General features: G+C 42.3%; 1 pseudogene; it reads left to right on the forward strand.

Annotated features, from left to right (window-relative positions):
* Nucleotides 1–694: 694 nt before the first annotated feature.
* LOC101080279 lies at nt 695–1,775 on the forward strand (annotated as a pseudogene).
* Nucleotides 1,776–7,838: the final 6,063 nt, after the last annotated feature.

Below are 7,838 nucleotides of genomic sequence, written 5' to 3' on the forward strand. Positions count from 1 at the left end.
CATCACCCCACACTCAGGGTCAGCCCTGGGAGCCCTTTCCTGCTAGCCCAAGTTCTGACCTGAAGACCTCCTGGTGGTGGCCTCCTTCTCCAAGTCTATCCCTTCTCAGTGAAGTTACCCATGATAGGTTGTCCACATGGTTCGAAGGGTCCAGTGATTTTCTCTTTTACATTCTCTTTTTATTTTATTTATTTATTTTTTTTTTCAAAATTTTTTTTTCAACGTTTATTTATTTTTGGGACAGAGAGACACAGAGCATGAACGGGGGAGGGGCAGAGAGAGAGGGAGACACAGAATCGGAAGCAGGCTCCAGGCTCTGAGCCATCAGCCCAGAGCCTGACGCGGGGCTCGAACTCACAGACCACGAGATCGTGACCTGGCTGAAGTCGGACGCTTAACCGACTGCGCCACCCAGGCGCCCCTACATTCTCTTTTTAAATGGCTACCAAGTATCCCAACTTGGGCAGGCATTGGATAGGGTAAATATAAAAATATGATGACTAATGGACATTACAGCCAGTTTTACAGAAATAAAAGGGGTTATGAGGCTACCATAAAACAGTTGTATGACAATAAATGGGATCACCTTGATGAAATGGGCAAGTTCCTAGAAATATACAACCTATCTAGATTGAATCATGAAGAATTAGAAAATCTAAACAGACCGGGGCCGAGGCTGGAGGGCGCGGGGAAAATGGCGGCGGCGGCGAACAGGACCGGAGGGAACAGCCGGGATGGAGGTGGATGCAGCAGTAGTCCCCAACGTGATGGCCTCCGGCGTGACAGGGAGCGTCTCAGTCCTCTTCATCCCCTTGTCATTCTCAACATTTCAGACCATTGGATTCGTATGCGCTCCCGGGAGGGGCGGCCTATGCAGGTGATTGGGGCTCTGATCGGGAAACAGGAGGGCCGAAATATCGAGGTGATGAACTCCTTTGAGCTGCTGTCCCACGCCGTGGAAGAGAAGATTATCATTGACAAGGAGTGTTACTACACCAAGGAGGAGCAGTTCAAACAGGTGTTCAAGGAGCTGGAGCTTCTGGGTTGGTATACCCCCGGGGGGCCGCCTGACCCCTCTGACATCCACCTCCAGAAGCAGGCATGCGAGATCATCCAGAGCCCTCTCTTTCTTAAGTTGAACCCTATGACCAGGCACACACATCTTCCCAACAGTGTTTTTGAGTCTGTCATCGATATAATCAATGCAGAGGCCACAATGTTGTTTGCTGAGCTGACCTACACTCTGGCCACAGAGGAAGCTGAACGCATCGGTGTAAACCACGTAGCCGGAATGATAGCCACAGGCCGTGGGGAGAACTCCACTGTGGCTGAACACCTGATAGAGCAACACAGTGCCATTAAGATGCTGCACAGCCGGGTCAAGCTCATCTGGGAATACGTTAAGGCCTCTGAAGCAGGGGAGGTCCCCTTTAATCAAGAAATCCTGCGGAGGCCTATGCTCTGTGTCACTGCCTCCCAGTGTTCAGCACAGACAAGTTCAAGACAGACTTTTACGATCAATGTAATGACGTGGGGCTCGTGGCCTACCTTGGCACCATCAGCAAAACGTGCAACACCATGAACCAGTTTGTGAACAAGTTCAACGTCCTCTATGATCGACAAGGCATCGGCAGGTGGATGCAGGGGCTCTTCTTCTGAGAGGGTACTTGAAGGGAGGATGCACAGGTTGGACAGTGGTCCCACAGGGGAAGGGTGTTACACTCCCTTTAGAGAAACCTCTGTCAATAATAAAAGGGGAGCAGCCCCTCAGCACCGCCCCCCCCAAATCTAAACAGACCAATAATAAGAAAATTGAATCAGTAATCAAAAAACTTGCTAATCAAAAAACTGCTATCCCACGACCAGGTGGCTTCATTAGTGAATTCTACTAAGCATTAAAAGAAGAACTAAAGTAATCGTCTTTAAATTCATCAAAAAGGTTGAAGAGGAAGTAACAACATCCAAATTCATTTCATGAGGCTGGCATTACTCTGATACTGAAGCTAGGCACTACAATAAAATTATAGACCAATAGCCCTGATGAATAGTGACACATAAATCCTAAACAAAATCCTAGAAAAAAGAATTCAACAGCACATTAAAAGGATCATAGTGATGACCTAGGGAGCTTTTTATCCTGGAATGCAAGGATGGTTCAACAAATGAAAATCAATCAATGCAATATGCCAACCAAATTAACAGAATGAAAGACAAAATAACATAATAGTCTCAGACGATGAAGAAAAAGCATTTGACAATATTAAACATCCTATATGATAAAAACACTCAACAAACTGACAGTAGAAGAAAACTGTATCAACATAATAAAGACCATATATGAGAAGCCCACAGCTAACACTTTTCCTATAAGATAAGGAACAAGACAAGGATGCCCACTTTAGCCACTTTTATTCTCATAGTACTAGAAGTCCTAGCCAGAGCAATTAGATAAGAAGAAGAAATAAAAAGCATCCAGATTGAAGAGGAAGAAGTAAAATTACCTCTGTTTGCAGATGACATAATCTTATATGTAAAAATTCCCAGAGATTATACACACACACACACACACACACACACACACACACACTATTAGAATTAATAAACAAATTCATCGAAATTGTGGAATACAAAATCAACACAAATATTAGCTGTGTATCTAAACACTCACAATGAACAATCCCAAAAGGGAATTAAGAAAATAATTCCACTTTCAATCAGAAAGAATAAAACACTTAGGAATAACCAAGGAGGAGAAAGATTTACATAGTGAAAACTATAAAACATTGATAAAAGAAATTAAAGAAGATACAAATAAATGGAAAGACACCATATATTCATGATTTGAAAGACTTAATATTATTAAGATGTCAATACTACCCAAAGTGATCTATAGATTTAACTCAATCCTTTGGGGTTGCCTGGGTGGCTCAGTCGGTTAAGCGTCCAACTCTTGATTTCGGCTCATTTCATGAGCTCGTGGTTCATGAGATCGAGCCCCACATCGGGCTCTGTTCTTGGTTACATTCATAAGTATGCACAAGTCCTAATATTTGGAGCAGTAGAAGGGACCTTCTTAAAGTGTGCATGTATCCTTCTAAGCTCTTGGGTTATGTGTACATACAGTAAAATACAGCATCTTGTGATTAGTGAATAAATCATGTGTTGGGGCTGGGGAAGGAGAGTGAGCTCATATTTGAATGAGATCTTTTTTTTTTCTTTAAAGAGAGAGAGAGAGCATGAGAGAGGGGCAGAAAGAGAGAGAGAGAGAGAGAGAGAGAGAGAGAGAGAGAATCTCAAGCAGGCTCCACACTCAGCGTAGAGCCTGGCCTGGGGCCCAATCCTGTGGCCCTGGGATCGTGACCTAAGCCAAAGGATTCAACTGATACTGACATTCAACCAACTAAGCCACCCAGGTGCCCCTGAATGAGATCTTGAAAGGCAGCAGTGGTCGTCATAGTAGTAGTAATAATACTAATACTAATATTAGCAGCTCGTCTTTATTGAGAGCTTGAATAAGCCCTCAATTAAGTACTGTGGTTTGGGAAATAATTATACTAATTTTATACTGTGGTTTGGGAAATAATTATACTAATAGTAGTTACGATTAAGATTCATTGAACGCTTTACTGTGTGAAATATATATACCTTAAATTCATTTGATAATCAAAAAATTTCTGAGGTGGGTGCTATTATTATTCTCATTTTGCAGAGAAGTAAACTGAGGTTCCAAGATGCTAATTTGAGCTAAGTAAGCAATGGACATAAGATTTGAACACAGGCAAGCTGGTTCCTGAGCACAGATTCCTAAGCATTTCACCATAAAATATGAAAATATATTAAAAAATAATCAAGATTTTCTTCACCAGTTCTCACCCAATCAGGGCGCCAAGTATTTCAAATATTAGTTTAAGCCCCTCTCTTTAACTATACTTGAAGGGGTTAAAAATTGCTGCTGCAATCAAATATTGCCTCATTGTAACTTGGCAACCACTAAATATGGGTTCCAGAGGCCCTCTGAAAAGTTAGAAGCATTGCACAAATATTAGTATTACTAATTGTATTGGCTTGAAATACCATTCTTTTTTAATAGTCCCTGAATAGATGATATTGATACTCCAAATTCAGAGCTGAGTTTAGATTGTCCAAATATCATTCAACGTGAAGTTCTTTTGGAATGCCTTACATTATTTCCCCTAATCTTTCCAAAACTAAAAATTTTAGACTCTATGATGTCAGTCGGAGAGATGATGCTAGAGAGGGGGAAGAAAGGTTTTATAATTATTTTCACCAAAAACAATAATTCTCTGCCAAATTACCTACCATAATGAGGTCATAATGACTTTTGGCTCTTTCTTCAAATCAAATACATCCTCCAAGAATGAAGACTCACCATTGATAATATATAAAGGAATGTAACAAGTCCCCTAAGACCGTTTTCAAAGATGAGTTCCAGCATTAAGTGTATCCAGTGCTAGGATCAAAATGGCGTCAGCACACAGCTGGCCTCAGTGAGTAAGTACATGAAGTCAGCAGTATTCAGCCAAAAGTGTTACCTTCTGGGTGTCTTGTTTTGTTTTGTTTTGTAAAGAATTTGTAGTACTTCATATACATATCTTATATGTTTGTCCCAAAGCAGCCCCATCCTGTGTTAGTAATTTCGAGTTATGTGGCCTTCTTGTACAGAACTTCTTGGCAAATGATCAGCACTAAGCTATACTCAGAGTCAGAGCAGAAGGCTGACCTGGTGAACTCCCACCCTACCCCCCACTCTCCGACATTTAATATCCCAAGCTACAAGGCAGCTAATGGTGCTTGTGTTAGAAACAGCCAGGACAAAGGTCAGCTGGTGAAGAATGTCCCTAGGACCCCACTTAGCCAGCTCTGTGCAGCTGATGCAGAGGGCGTGATGATACCGCAACTGTTTGAGCCCTGTTATCTGAGCCAATGTAAACACGAACCACAAAAACTTCCCCTTCCTCCTCCAGGATCCAAATGTCAATTGCTTCCAGCTTCAAAGTTCTGAATCTCTACCACACCTCCCTTTGATTCAAACTTGCTTGGAAAGAGAAAAACATGCCTGACTCCATCTGTGTGGTAAAATTGAGTTTCTCTAGTTAAGTAATTAGGAGGTACGAGGCGTGCCCCAAACCTGGATCCCTACAGTAGAATACACCCTAGAGAAAATCCTGGCCATCTCTCAAACGACCACACAAACAACAGGTCAGCCTTTGGAAAGGCCATCCTCTAGGTGGGCGGGACCCAAGACAGATCAGATCTGGGGCCCAACTAGGAGGGCTCAAGGGCACCCAAGATACGACATACTGTTGAACCTCGGGGTTACTCACTTAAGGGCTTCGCCTGGGAACTGTGACAGAGGGCCTAACAAGGGTACCTGCCTCTCTCTGCCCTCCTTCCCAGGCCCACATTCTTTTGGCCAATAATAATAGCATTATACTTGCCATCCCTTTCCACTGTAAAAGTATCCCCAGAACTTTAGGTTAAAAGCAGTTGATCTAATGATTCATTGTAACAAGTTTCCCTAATAGTCAACCTCTTCTGAGTGCTTTTTTGACATTGTTCTGGGTGTCCTAAAATTATTTTTGGCTTTCCTTTTGGCATTTAAAAAACTTCTGTATCACTCCTTTTGCTACCAGTGCCGTAATGCTTCACTCCAGTGCTTGAGTTTTTCTGTCTAAGGTATCCCTCTTCCTACCCTCCTCCCCCAAATGTCGCTTTGTTCCTGGGCTTGGCCCGTGTGGACACCAATGCGATTTTTCAGGTGGGTGCTAGGTTTGGATAGTTCTTCCTGTTTTTGTTTCTTTGTTGTTGTTGTTGCTGTTGTTTTAAACAGCTTACTAAAGTGTTAGCTATGGAGGAGGAGGAAAGGGGCCAGAAGGAGCAGCGGGGACAGAATCCTTTAAATTAACAATGATGGCCTGACTCTTGACTCTTCTTGATGGCACCTTCCAAGATGAGACTAAATTCTTCACCTTGTCCACTTCTCCCCAACCCAAGGACAGCCTGTCTCCAACCACATCCCTCCTTCCACTGCTATAATTCTCATTTCTGTAACAGGCTTTTTTTTTCTTTTGGTTCCAGCTCCCAGGCCATATTTTCATGATACATAATTCCCCTTGGGTTCACAGGTTGGAATTTGACCTCTGGATTCAGAGGGCTCTGGTTCCTGGCAAGTAAGAGAATGCTTCTTGTGAGAGCAACTCAGTGAGAACCAATGGTGCTCTGGCCAACTGTTCCCAGAATCCCTGCTGATCTGTTTGTTAACTCCTTGCAGGCTCAGTTTTGCTCATTTTCAGAAGTGAGAACTGGCTGACCACGGCCTACTTTGATACAATTCTTAGGAAAATGGAAAGTAGTGTGAGAGAAAAAGATATAGGTTTTAGAGTCGGATGGGCTGAGCTCCCAATTCTGCTTTAGTCAGCCATATGTCTCTGGGAACGTGACCTCCATTTCCTCATGTGTAAATTGGGACTAATCATAGCCTCTTCAAGAACTATTCTGGAGAAGAACAGGTTGATGAACATAAGATATTAGACTTGTTTACTTTTCTTCAATGTTACATGCTTTTTTCTACCTGTGGGTCATCCCACAAGCTTATCTTTGCCCAGAACATTCTTCAGTTTGTTCCCAACTCAGAACCCACGCTTGTACTGGCTTTTATTCATCTTTGAGGCTTTAGTTTATACATAGTTTTGCTGAAGATGCCTTCCCCTCCCCACATCGCCAGACTAAGTCAACTATTCATTTTTGTATTCCTAGAGTATTCTATGTATTTCCAAATCTTATTCAGAGTTCCTTAATTTTTCACTTAACGTCTTTTTCTGTGCCAGGGTCCCAGCTGGGATACCACATTACATTTGATCAGTATGTTTTCTTAGGTTCCTCTGGACTGTTGCAGTTTCTCAGACTCATTTTCTTGCTCAAAGTGTTCCAGTTTGGGCCCAAGAGCGCTCTTTCAGGTTGGCTGCTGTGTTCCTTTGACATACCCTCATCTTTCTGTCTGTGTGTCTGTGAGCACTTCATTATTTTCTGGCACTACCAGAAGCTCATATTATATATATATTCCCGGCCTCAGGTCTCGAGTCAGCCATTTTTCCCAAAAGCTGTGATTTCTCTTATTGGGGAATATATTGGAAACCATGATCTGCATGCTGAATATGCTCATTGATGGCAGATCAAGGAAATATATGTATGCTAACTCTTGTACATACATGTATCTATCTATCTATCTATCTATCTATCTATCTATTCATCAATATCCATATTAAATTAAACCTGAAATTGTACTGATGCCTCCAACTCTAATTCAGTACCATATGGATCATTCAGATAGTCTTTCCCTCCTTGCTTCTCTGCACCTTCCATTCCAACAGTGAGAACCTGGCTCACAACAACTGCATCCATTTAATCCGTTATTCGGTTCCAGTATACATGTATAGTGGTTTCAGAACTATTAACCCATACCCTGTGGGAAACAACTTTAGCAAAGAGAGCACAGCATTTCTGTACAGTTCTTTATGGTTTACTCTCACAGTCTCCATCCACTTCTAAAGGTACGTAGGTCAGCATCACTCCCCACACACAGACACACTTCTTTCGTTGAGGTTATTTTATACACTTGTGGTACAATTAAAGTCTTTTGTCATAGCCCATATTCTATCCTGCGCTTATTAAGGTTCACGGATTGCACTGCAAAGTTCTATGGGTTTTAACAAATGTAGGGTGTCATGTATTCACCACTACAATATCACATAGGGTAGGGTCGCTGTCCTAAAGAATCCCCTGTGCTTCACCTATTCAACCCTCTCCCTCCTCCAAGT

Source organism: Felis catus, chromosome B1 (genome assembly GCF_018350175.1).
Source record: "Felis catus isolate Fca126 chromosome B1, F.catus_Fca126_mat1.0, whole genome shotgun sequence".
Classification (NCBI taxonomy): Eukaryota; Metazoa; Chordata; class Mammalia; order Carnivora; family Felidae; genus Felis; species Felis catus.